This window comes from Heterocephalus glaber, unplaced genomic scaffold (assembly GCF_053883595.1).
Source record: "Heterocephalus glaber isolate CG9 unplaced genomic scaffold, H.glaber_assembly_v1.0 deba00001461, whole genome shotgun sequence".
NCBI lineage: Eukaryota > Metazoa > Chordata > Mammalia > Rodentia > Bathyergidae > Heterocephalus > Heterocephalus glaber.
In genome coordinates, this window is record NW_028258308.1 from 8,753,289 (window position 1) to 8,766,075 (window position 12,787).

The 12,787-nt window shown below is 34.4% G+C and overlaps 1 protein-coding gene across 2 annotated transcripts in view; it reads right to left on the reverse strand.

Moving 5' to 3' along the window:
* Window positions 1–12,739, reverse strand: part of Fbxo8 (F-box protein 8) — a 55,760-nt gene extending 43,021 nt beyond the window's left edge. Inside the window, exon 1 of one of the 2 annotated variants that reach the window (XM_004852943.4) lies at window positions 12,415–12,739. The gene's annotated coding sequence lies outside the window, so the exon portion shown is untranslated. The remainder of the gene's footprint in view (window positions 1–12,414) is intronic. The other variant, XM_087217013.1, reaches the window with a different exon arrangement.
* Between the last annotated feature and the right edge of the window lie 48 nt (window positions 12,740–12,787).

The window sequence follows — 12,787 nt, forward strand, 5'->3', positions numbered from 1 at the left end:
TCATCTCTTTTACCTCTGTCACTGCTTATTGCGTCTATTATTGCTCCCATCTGCAGCTGCTCTCTCAGGCTACTGTTTTTATGGACAGCACAAAAACTTTGATGTGAAAAAGATTTGGATCAAACTTCAACACAAAATTTGATTATCCTAAGATCTCTGGTCCTCAAGTTTCTTATTAATAAAATACGGAATAATAATTACTTTTTAGGTTCTTTTTTTCCCCCATTAAGTTTATTGGTACATTTTAGGTATAAAATACATTTACATACATCATTGGGATCTTGTACTATTACATGAGTACCTTGGTTCTTATGTTTTTTCCCCCGTTCCTCCCTCCCTTCACCCCCTCCACCCTTCCCTATTTGCAAAGATTTTGTTTCCATTTTTTTCCTTTTCTCATATTTTTTTTCCCCTTCTTTCCTTTCCCCTACCCCTCCCACTTCCCCTGCTCCTTTAGACCTTTACTTCCTATTACACAATATCAATTATACATTTTTAAAATTAAAATATCAAGACCTAGGAGACATTACCACAGATTTTACAGAATTTAAAAGGATATAGAAAGCATATTACAAAAATCTTTTTTGAAATAAATTTGACAACTTCTAAGAAGTAACTTGGAAGACAAATTAATGAAACTAACTCTGGAGGAAATATAAAATTTGAATAGCACCTATTAAAGAAAGTATATTCCTAGCTTGAAAACCTACCTATATGACAACAGCAGGCTCATACACATTTTAAATGATAAATTATATCAAATATTTAAAGCAGAAAAAAAGGAACACTTCTCCCCTCATTGTAGGAACTCAACATTGTGCTAATCCTAAAACTGGATAAAGATAATAGAAGAAAAAAGTATGAACATAGATAGAAATTTGTTTAAGAAAACAAACTGTTAGAAGTCAGATCTGGCAGTATGTAGAAAGTGGTTTTATTATAGGGATGGCAGTGTTGGTTCAGCATTGGAAGATCCACCCCCAAAAGTCATCATTTGAACAGAGGGAAGGAAAAAGCCATATGATCCTGTCACTAGTTGGAGAAAAAGTATTGGACTAAATTCCACAGCTGTTCATGGTAAAAGCTATCAGGAGACTAGAAGTAGAACAGAACCTTCTCAACAGAGTAAAGACATGTACTCCATACTTCCAGTGAGAACGCCTTATGTGAATGGAGAAGATACAATGGTTTCTCCTTAAGGTTGGGAACAAGGGCAGATATGCTTACTCTTCATCTGTCCATTAAACTTTGAAACCTAGGCCCAAACCAAAATAGTTTGGCAATAAAATGACACAGTTAGGATAGGATTGGCAAGGTAGAAGCAATGTCTTTATATGTAGATGAAATGATCATCTACAGAGAAAATACTAAGAAATCTCTAGGAGCCCCTAGAACTTGTATTTAAATTTAGCAGGATTAGAAAACACAAGGTATATATAAAAATTCAGGTCTGTGTATACTTGCTATAAATGAAGAATTGGATATTGAAATTTAAAAGTTATGTAGGAGTACAAAGGACCTAGAAAAGTAAAAAGAAAAACCAAAAACCAGTGTTGGAGGATGTTTAGTACCTAATTTTAAGACTTCTTCTAAAGCTACAGTAATCAAGGCAGTGTTGGTGTAAGGAAAGACATATAGATCACTGGAATAAAACAGAGAATCTAGAAATAGAACCACACATATATGGTCCACTGAGTTTTGAAAGATTATTTAACATTAACATTTTATAGAGTATAAACTCAATTCAAGAGCAGAGGAAAAGAGAGTGTTTTCAGTAAATGGCACTAGAACACCTAGTATCCATATATAAAAAATTAACCTCAACCCTTCATTTGCATATACAAAAATAACTTGAAGGGATCTATGAACCTAAATATGAAAGCCTAAAAGTATAAAACTTAAGGAAGAAATTATAAGGGAAAATGTTTATGAATTTAGGGTAGGCAAGAACTACCCAGGATACAAAAAACAGGATGTATGAAAGAAAAGAATTGATAAATGAGATTCCATCAAAATTTAGAACTTTAAATAACATCATTAAAATGAAAAGTAGTCCTTAAACAGACCATATTTACAATGCATATAACCTATGACCAGAATATATAAAGAACTCTTACAGCTCATTAATAGACCACCCAATTAAAAAGTAGACACAATTAGATGATAAATAGCCAGTACAGCACAAGGAAAGGTGTGCAACTCTAGAATCAGAAAAATACTAATCAGTACAATAACAAGATTGAATTATACACTCATTAGGAAGATGAAGTTAAAAGTTTTAAAGGCCTTGTCATGACTTTTTCTTTTTGTTGGATTTTCCCCCTTTGCGTTTAATTTGTCACACCCAGTGGATTCATTCTGTTGGGGTTCCTGGGGTTATGATCCTCATTGTCCTTTCCTAGGATATTGCCTAAAATTTTTTGGAGTGCTGGTTTGGTATTCCTGAAGTTCCTGAGGAGCTCTTTATCATGAAAGTATCTTATTTCTCCATCAATTTTGAAAGATAGTTTTGCAGGGTACATCAATCTGGGTTGGAGGCTGTTTTCCTTTAGGGCTTGAAATACATCACTCCAAGCTCTTCTTGCCTTGAGGGTTTGCACTGAGAAGTCTGCTGTGATTCTGATGGGCTTTCCTTTGTACATGATTTGTTTCTTTTCTCTACCTGCTTGTAGAATTTTCTTTTTCTGTTTGGTTTCTGGAATCCTATATGCCTCACTTATCTATATGTCAAGTTCTTTTCCCCTGCTTGGGAAGTTTTCTGCCACCACTTCTGTGAACAGTTTTTTTTATGTCATCTGCACTCTCTCCTGTTTCTTCATTGACTCCACTCAGTCTTATGTTATTCTTTGCATCGTCTAGTAGCTGCTGGATTGATTTCTTGTGTTCCCTTACAATTTTAAAGCTATTTTTCTTTTCATGGTCACTAATTGCAATCTTATCTTCTATATCTGAAATTCTGTCCTCACACTGATTCATTCTGCTGTGCAGACTTTTGATGGAGTTTTTAATCTCCTGGAAATCTGTTTGCATCTGTTGTATGGATTCCATTTGTTTCCTGTGTTGGGATTCCATCATGTTCCTCAGATCATCTATTTTTTTATCTGTGTCCTCTCTAGATTTATTAATCATGTTTTGCACTATGAGTACAATCTGTGCTGTTATCTGAGTAATTATTTCTGATTTCATTTTTCCCAGATCCTCTTTTGTTGCCAGTTCAGGGAGTCCAGGTGGTTGAGCATCAGATTGTTCCATCTCGTTTCCCTTTGGGGTTTCTGTAGGTAATCTGGAAGTCTGTTTTTGAGGCTTGTTTACGTGTCTTTTCATTTCCACGGGGGGAGGTTGGGCACTTGCATGGCTCACCTTCTCTGCCCTAGGAGTGTGGAATGCTGGTGTGGGAGCCTCCTTCCGGGTGCTGGGACTGGCTCACCTTCTCTGCCCTAGGACTGTGGAATGGCGGCAGGGGAGCCTCCTTGTGGGTGCTGGGACTGGCTCACCTTCTCTGCCCTAGGAAAGTGGAATAGCGGTGGGGTGCCTCCTTCTGGGTGCTGAGTGAATAATAATTTTTAACTCATTCATTAATTCCATTCCTTTTAAATAACTTTTATTTTTGTTCTTTCATTTTGGAGTACATCTAATTATTTTGGATTTAAATACCTGAGTAGTCCTAATTCTGGTTCATCTTAGATTTCAATAATTTAGGATCTGTGAACTTTAGAAAAATGCCTATTAGATTTTTTTTTGAGATAGTTTCACTATGTAGTCCACAATGACCTTGAAGTCACTATGCAGCTTAAACTGGCCTTGAACATGTGATCCTCCTACCTCACCCACCCAAATTTTTTAGTTTTTTCTAACTTGCTAGTTTTTTCTAGTTTTGCTACTAGGAAAAAAAAAACTAACTACTAAATTTGTAAAGTAAGTTGGAGCTAACTTTGTTAAGATTGATACAGTATATAAAAAAACAGTTTTCCACAGCAATATATGTGCATCCATGTTTATAGCTGCACAGTTCGTAATAGCAAAAGCTTAGAACTCATGTATCATTTTGCACTTTTAGTCACTTCTATAAAGTTTATGTTTTAATAAGTATAAATTTAAATGCATACATATCATAGACACATATATATCATATATGCATATATAATACATAGTCACACACATGCATATATACATATACATAGTCCTTGCTTTGTATGGCTCTGTGTTAACTATTTATTCATTAACAATACCACAGATTTGCACAGAGAAGTCCACAGCTCCAGCACACACTAGCGTCACTGTGTGTATGAGGAACTGATGCCACAAAATAGGCTACATGGACCAAATCCAGGACCAAACAGTGCCATGAACATCACATGCTCATTTAATATTTGTTGATTAATTGAATAAATGAATGGTAAACAGTAATAAGAATTGAATTAGATCAACACTGACCTAAACTCTATACCTTTAAAAAAAAGTCAAATCATAGACATAAATGTAAAACATAAAATTATGAAACTTTTAGAAAAAAACACATAGAAGGAAATGTTCAGGATGTAAGGCTAGGCAAAGAGTTCTTAGACTTAGTGTCAAAAGCATGATCTATAAAAGTTAAAGTAGACCTCATCATTATTGAAAATCTTTGATTTAAAAAACTTACATTTCGAAGCTAAAAGTGTAACCTACAGACTAAAAGAAATTACTCTCAAATCACTCATCTCACAAAAGACTATTATCTAGAGTATATAAAAAATTCTCAAAAACCCCAAAGTAGCTGGGTGGAGTAATGCCTGTAATCTTAGTAGATGGAAGGCAGAGGCAGGAGGATTGCCATGAGTTCAAGGACAGCCTGGGCTGCATAATGAGTTCAGGGCCAGCCTGGGCTACATAGTGAGATCAAGGCCAAAGTGAACTACATAGCAAGACTCTATCTCAAAAAAGCCCAAAACCAAAACCAAAAACACCTAAGAGTAAAAAAATAATCCACTTTAAAAAATGGGCATGAGACAACCATTTAACCAAAGAGGATATACAAAGAGTAAATAAGCACATAATAAGATACTCAACACTAGCCAAGAGAGAAGTATAGTTATAAAAGGGTAGCATGAGAAATTCCATAAAGAGGGGAGGGAAAAAGGGGAAGGGTATATAAAAAGAATTAATATGTGTATGTGCATGTACCAACTCCCCACAATGAATGTAATTATTATATATTGCAAACATGTACTAGTGAAAATTTAAGAAAAAAGAAATTAAGCAATATTCAGTTGAGTTCTAGGAAGTATCAAGTATAAATTATTCTAAAACAAATAAAAAATAGGGAACTTTAATTCACAAAAATTATCTATATTTTTCTGATAGATTTCTTTTATGAATTTAATATGATATTGTCATTCAAAACTTGAAAGTGCCATTTAATATATCCTAGTGAAGAAAACTAAGCCCAAGATAGTAAATATCCCTAGACCTAATGGAGACTTTAAAAAATGTGCTTTTTAACTTTATTTTTGTGTAAGTTTTCAGGGACTGGAGGTTATCAGTCAAAATGAAAGGTGGATTAAGAAGCATTTATAGGTTGTGATCTGCTTATGAGAAAAACAGTCTGCTTTGCATTTGCTTTATAAGAAAGCACACCCTCCACAAAGTGCTTAAAACATGTAAAGAAAAAAATTCACAATCTATAATGAACTAGCTTTTCATTTCTTGTTTCTTTTGGATTCTTGGTCTTTCATTTCTCGATGTCTAAGTAAAGTGATTTTCCTATGTCAAATACTGACATTGGAGTTGGTACACTTTTTCATATACACATTCTACCACTATCCTTTTCCAAAATATCATTACAGAAGGTCTCTAACAATATTGACATATTCCACAAGAAAAATTATTGAGTTAATTATCTGGGACTTCTTTTGATAATTTTGTGTTTCTGGGTTTATTAAACACATCTCTTTCAGCCACTCAAACTGATATCAGGGCCTCAGCTATAAGCTTCAGCCTGTATTGCAGATAGCTCTCTTGCCCTCTGTGTCAATGTACTGGCAACAAGAACCACCCAAGATTGGCAAATGTGTTATATTTAGGGCACTCTTTCAATTAAGAGAAAAATTTCAATTTAAAAAAAGGGGTAAGATACTCATTATTAGTTAGGAGGGAGCTAGGTATAGCTATAAAAGGGATGCATGAAGAAATCCTGTGGTGTTACCACTGCTGAGTACATCAATTGTGGTGTCATCTATATGAACTTTAACAGAACTTCATACACACATATATCCATTTTTATGAGCAATAAAACTATGGAAATCTGAATAAGACAATTGAACTGTATCAATGTCAATATCCTAATGGTGATAGTGTATTATAATTTATAAAATGTTGCCAAGGAAACTAGGTAAAGCATACAAGAAACATATGTGTCTATAATTACCTCTGGAGAGAGAGAGAAACAAAGAGAGAAAGAGAGACAGAGAGAGAGAAACAAAGAAAGAGAGAGAATTGTACATTTAAAATAAGTAAGATTTTTGGTTGTAAAATGATACCTCAACTAAATTATTTTTAAAAAAGAATAGAGGAGGAACTTTAATGAATGCTCTTGGTGTGATCTGATAATAACTATTTTGCATTTTCGGAAATTCAGCTGTCAAAAACTTATGACCTATGAGTCATATAATTTACTACATAGATCAAAGGAAGACACAATCAAGGAATACAAATCTTCAACCACAGAAATCCTATAGTGATGTTTTGACTATATCCTAAGTTGTACTGGTAACTAGGTTGAGATATAATTGCAAAGATTATTTGTGTGCCTCCTACCTCTCTATAAAAGAGACAATGTAGGGTTGGTGATGTAGCTCAGCAATACAACACTTGCCTAACGTGTGAGGGCCTGGGTCGTACCCCCACCACACACATACACCTCAAATGTACATGCAAAACAGAGTAGTAAAAATCAGTGTAACTGTTAATTAAAAAGTACATAACATTAGTTATTTTGGATTACTTTGAATATTATATTTGTAATAAATGTGGATATAATGATTTTATTTATTAACAACATTTTAAATATCAGAATAAGTTTTAAGTCTCCTACATTCCTATACTGAATATCCTTGTTTCTATTAAAAAATTGTAACAATAGCAATATTAATAGTAATTTTTTTTTTTACATATTGACCAAATACTTATTGAAGAGTTATTTAAAAAACAAATCTAAATGGATGTAGTTAGCTAGGTCTTTTTGGTTTTACTGAAATTAACTTCTAGTTTTATTAGTCTTAAATTAGAGAATGTTGCCAGGCATGGCGGTGCAAACTTGTAATCCCAGCACGTGGGAGGCTGAGGCAGAAGGATCACACAAGTTCAATGCCATCCTGGACTATATAGTGAGACCCTGTCTCAAAAAAAAAATTAGAGAATGTAGAGTACATAACGTGCTTTATAGAAATGTATAGAAGGTTTTTTTAGGGCACTCCTACTATGGGAGGCAAATTTAAAGCTCCATTTATGATATAACTTGCTGTGTGATCTTCAGTATTTCAAATAAGATTCTATGGTTCTGTTTATATGTAATTTTCTCATTAAAAGAGTATTTAAAAAAGAAGTACAGTTTTAGCCCAAACAAATCTATCGTAACATAGCATAGAAAACTTTCACCTAGAAAGCAGGTGAAACTAAGAATTAATTACCAACAACTACATCAGTTATTAATTTATTAGATTTATATGAACAATAATATTCTGTACTATTTAATTCCAATAGATGGCTACATTTCTAAGAGATAGTATGTTTGATTGGCTGTTTTTGTAATGGCTATGCTTTTTTCAAAGAGTATTTCCATAAAATAAGATAGATATAATTTTATTAACAGCTGTTGCATACTAAATATTAAGAAGTTTTAATCAAAACATTCCTACAGGGCCGGGGATTTAGCTCAGTGGTTCTGCCACCTGCCTCACAAGCACAAGGTGCAGAGTTTGATCCCCAGTACCAAAAACAAACAAACAAACAAACAAAATTCCTATTAACATATGAAACAAATAAATTATCATTAAGAAAAAGTGACTGTACTAATGCTTTTAGTAATTTCACGGTAGTGAACATTCAAATGACACTTGATGCAGAGACAATTTTATGTATGAAGAATAATTTCTACACCATATAGGTATATCAAATCTACACAAGGGAAAATGGGAAGAACAGAAGAGTCTAGAGGTCTCAAACAGGCATATTATATACTTTTGTTTGAAGTAGAAAAGTTCCATAAAATTCTTTCTGCTCAGTTTTAAACTACTGAACTATGACGACCGACAGATGTATGAATAGTGTCATGTCATTTAAATACTCATTACAAATGGTTACCTTTCATCAATATTTCTTATTGCATCCAAATAGTAGAATCTGTAAATAAATGTTCTATCTCAGATAAAGGTCTAATATGTTACAAAAAGATCCTTAAAACACAAATTCTATTAAGTTTTAAGGACAGAGAAATTCTCTTACACCCTCTCAATATTTTTAAATAGAAGTCGTAGCATGTGATTTTATTCAATGGCATAAGATGTGAGAGACTAGCTCAGAAAATATTTTCTACAAGACATGTAATTGGCAGCTAGTATTTCTCTACTTGCAAAAGAATAGACCACCAAAGTAGTTTAGAGTATAGTGGGCAGAGAAATTTTAAAAAGAAAAAAACCTGATAACCAATCACACTCCTAAAATTTAAAGGCAACAATTGCAGAGAAATGAAAGAAAAGTGACTCCACAAGGAGGTCTTTCTAAGGAGAAAAGGGAAATAGCTAAGTACTAAGAGGTCACAAGGTACAGCAAACACATAAAAAAGCTCCCACTCATTAAATTTAAAGATCTGGTCTTGAAAGAGCAGGGTTTTTTTTTTACTAAGAGGCTTACCATTTGTAGAGGTTTTTTTAAATGTAAAAAGATTTACAGTATTATTTTGTTTTCTGAAGAATTTTCCCATCTTTAATTTTATACTATAAAGAATGTTATCAAAATGGCATCTAAACAAATGTGAAAAGCAAGATGTGTTATTCAAACATAACCAAAAATCTGAGAGTTTTAGGCTTGCATTTGTTACTAAAGAAATATTCTATTGTCTTCTTGTAATAAAATTTATCATACTTCTCACCAGTATTATTCAGATTAATACTGGTTCTCACTCTACTGCACTACTATTTAGTAAGCACAATTGTAGTTGTCAGCAGCCATGGCAGCTCACCCAGCCCACCTCCTAAATGTCCATTACACTATCTTGCAATGGCTATTCCTATGAGCATTGGGGAATTAAAAAACAAAACAAACAATTCTCACTCAATCAGTTTTACATAAAAAAGCAAGCTGTCAAAAGAAAATAAATATTGAGGGTAGCCAAAAATATGAGGAAAGTCAGAAACTGGAAAACATTTAATAGTGAAAAGAGACTAACAGAAAACATAGATTTGACTCGCACTCCTTCTTTGGCTAGTTGTAAGAACTAGGGAAGTCACAAACTTTGAAGTCAATTGTCCCATCTGTAAAACAAGGGTTTTGAATGCCAAAGTCTCTTTTAGCAATAAAATTCTATGGTTCCAAGAGAAAGTAGCCCAGAAAAAGAAATAAAAGGCATCCAAATAGGAAAGAAAAGTAAAACTATCACTGTTTGCAGACGATAGACTCTTACATGTAGGAAACCATAATTCTGCAAAAACAAACTCAAAATGATAAAAACCCTCAGGACTAACTAATTTAGCAAAGCTACAAGATACAAAGTCAACATACAAAAATCAGTTGTATTTTTATACACTAACAATGAACAATATAAAAGAGAAATTAAGAAAACAATTCCATCTACAATAGCAATAAAAAGAATAAAGTACTTAGGAATTAACCAAGCAAGTGAAAGACTTCTACAATGAAATCTAAAAAGTGAAATGAAAGAAGACATGAATAAATAGAAACATTCATATTCATGGACTGGAAGACTTACTATTGTTAAAATGTCAACACTACATTAAAACAAGCCAGTCACAATAGGACAAATAATGTATAATCCTGTTTATATGAGGTATTTGGAGTAGTAAAATCATAGATATAGAAGGTAGAATGGTGATTTACCAGGATTGGGTTTGGTGTGGGGATGGGGTGTTTACTGAATGTAGATTTTCAGCTTTACAACATGAAGTGAATTATGGAGATGGATAGTTGCAAAGGTGGCACATTATGAACTTACTCAAGTCAGCCAAAGATATTTATTATAGAATCTTTGTCAAGAAAGTTCTTAGAAAAAGAAAACAATAAGAGCAAAAGAATCAGGAAAGATAAATTGCCAGAAATAGATGTCTTTCCTTAAAATTGTTCTAAAATATTACTTAAGTAAAATAATTTAATGGAAAAGCAACATGAGTTTGTGTGTGTGTATGTATGTGTGTTAATGACTGTGATGCATTATCATGGACCAGCCAATAGAATAGCCTCAGTTTCCAAATATGTATTATACTGCAGAAAAAATTAGCTGTAATTAACTACAAAGACATAAATCTGAATAACTAATTTTAATGTACTGCGATCAAAGAAAGGAGCAATCTTTGGTAATTCAATGTTTTTGTATTGTAAAGCAAGAAAAATATTTTTAATCTACCCAAAGCCTACTAAAAACACAAAGCATTCTCCATTAAACTGATCATAGGTAATAAATTATGATGAATGTTTTGGGTTATCTAAAAGTTATTACCATAAAACATTTTGGGCATGAAAGCATTTCAACTGTGCAATTCTATCAAGCATGTGTTTAAAATTTTCCAGTCATCTAAGGGCGCAAAATTATAGTAGCTAATTGGCTATACCCAATGAAGTATGTTAACGTGATAGGAAGCTCCAATTTAAAAGCCAAATTTACAATTTGAGAATAGCCAAATTAAGGTTGGTGGTAACTGAAGCATAAGAGATAAACTCGATAATATTTTACTAACAGGTAAGGATTTACATTTTCAAACCTTCAAGAAGCATAGGCAATTTTTTAGGTCATACCCAAAACACAGTTATAACAGACATTGAAGCCTGCACTTTTTTTCCCAATAAGTGTATATGGTTTACTGACAAAAGCTGAGTTGGTGATGTGCAGCCATGCAATGCAGAAAGAAGTAGGTACCTCCCACCTAATCCACCTAGTAATACTTAAAGGAAACATCCAGGTGCTGGGGATGTACTAGCTCAGGGCACAGCATGTGCCTACCAGGCATGAAGTCCTAGGTTCAACCTTGAGCACAGTGTAAAAAAAAAGAAATATACTCTCAAAACTGCTTGGCAATTTCTAAAATTCTTTTAACAAGGGAAAAGGCCTTTCAGTTTAAAAGGATTTACTACAAGCACTTGATAAAAGAGTAAAAGAAACATCTAAAATACACTTCTAACACTGACCTCTCTCATCCCTATTTGATTACAAAGGTTGCCACTGACCTGCCTTCTATCTATCATAGCCAAGTAAATTAGGTAGAAATTAACAGGCAGTCAGACAGGGCCAAGGCCCTGGAAGGAGTCAGTACAGAAGATGAGAACACACTAAAACAGTGACAGGAGGTGCATCCAAAGAAGGTAAGACCTTGAAATTAAATGGCCAGATTTACATACTTCCCTAAGGGATAAAAGGAAGTTTGTAATTAATACCACCCTTTGGGATTTCCCAAAGACCATTAGCTCACTAGGGTGGATCATCCACTCCCATCCACTAAGACCAAGGTTAAAGACAACAGATTACCAACCAAGGTTAATGATGTCATTCATATGCCCTTGTTGTTTGCCTTGCTTCACTACTGGATCAATGGAATTTAAAAATAAAAATAAAAAATCTAACGACTGAGAATTGGGACTCATCTATGTAATTTTTTCCAATAAATAATATTATTCAGCGCTGTCATTCGAGCAGTAAGAGCCCAGTCACAGAGGAACAAACAAGAGAAGATAAATTATGAGGTTAACAAAATTTATAACCCGCATTTGTTGTAGCAACTGACAATCTAACGTGACCCTAATCGCACGCGTTTTGCATTTTTATTACTGAAAAGTTTGTAAAGAACCAAAAACTGGTTAAGCACCCAAGTGATAGTCTCACTACCTGAAAAGCAACACTTGGTCATAAGGAAAGTAACCCTTGCTATTTCCTGGCTTTTATTTCTGGTCACTACCTAGAGTTCCAAACTGACCTATACCCCAATAGCCTAGAAACAAGAACACCTTTTCCGGCCTCCCAACATTGATTCTTCACTTTAATAAGCCATCGCTGCTGTCACTCAAGATGCGTTACACTGTCATTGGTTCTAAACTCTTGCTGGTCGGCCAGTTTCTGCCAACTGGCAAGTACCGGCTATTTCCGAGTAGAAAAGTGAGAGTGTACAGGAAACAAACATAAGAGATCTGGAATATTTGGGCTGACGCTTGTACCTGAGCGAGCTGCGAACTCCACCGCCGCCGCGACGAATCGGCCTCTTGGCTGGGGCTTTTAGCCAAAAAGAAAGTGACTTAGCCGGGAACTGGTGCCCAGGCCCTGGAGAAGCCTGTCTAAACTTCACGTATTCACGCCGGTGAAGACGACAGTGTTGAAGTTGCCAGAAACAGCACTAGAAGTCCGGGAACTCAGAGCACCTCAAGCTGTTGGAGTCAGCGTAGCAGACTGTCCGAGTTGACATTTCCTATTGTTGCCGGAAGTGACGTTCGAGTTCTGACCCTTAAAGAAGCATTTCAATTCCTGCTATTTCACATTCGCCATAGACTCCTTGTTTCTCGTTTCGAGGTCTGAGCCACTCTAACCATCAAA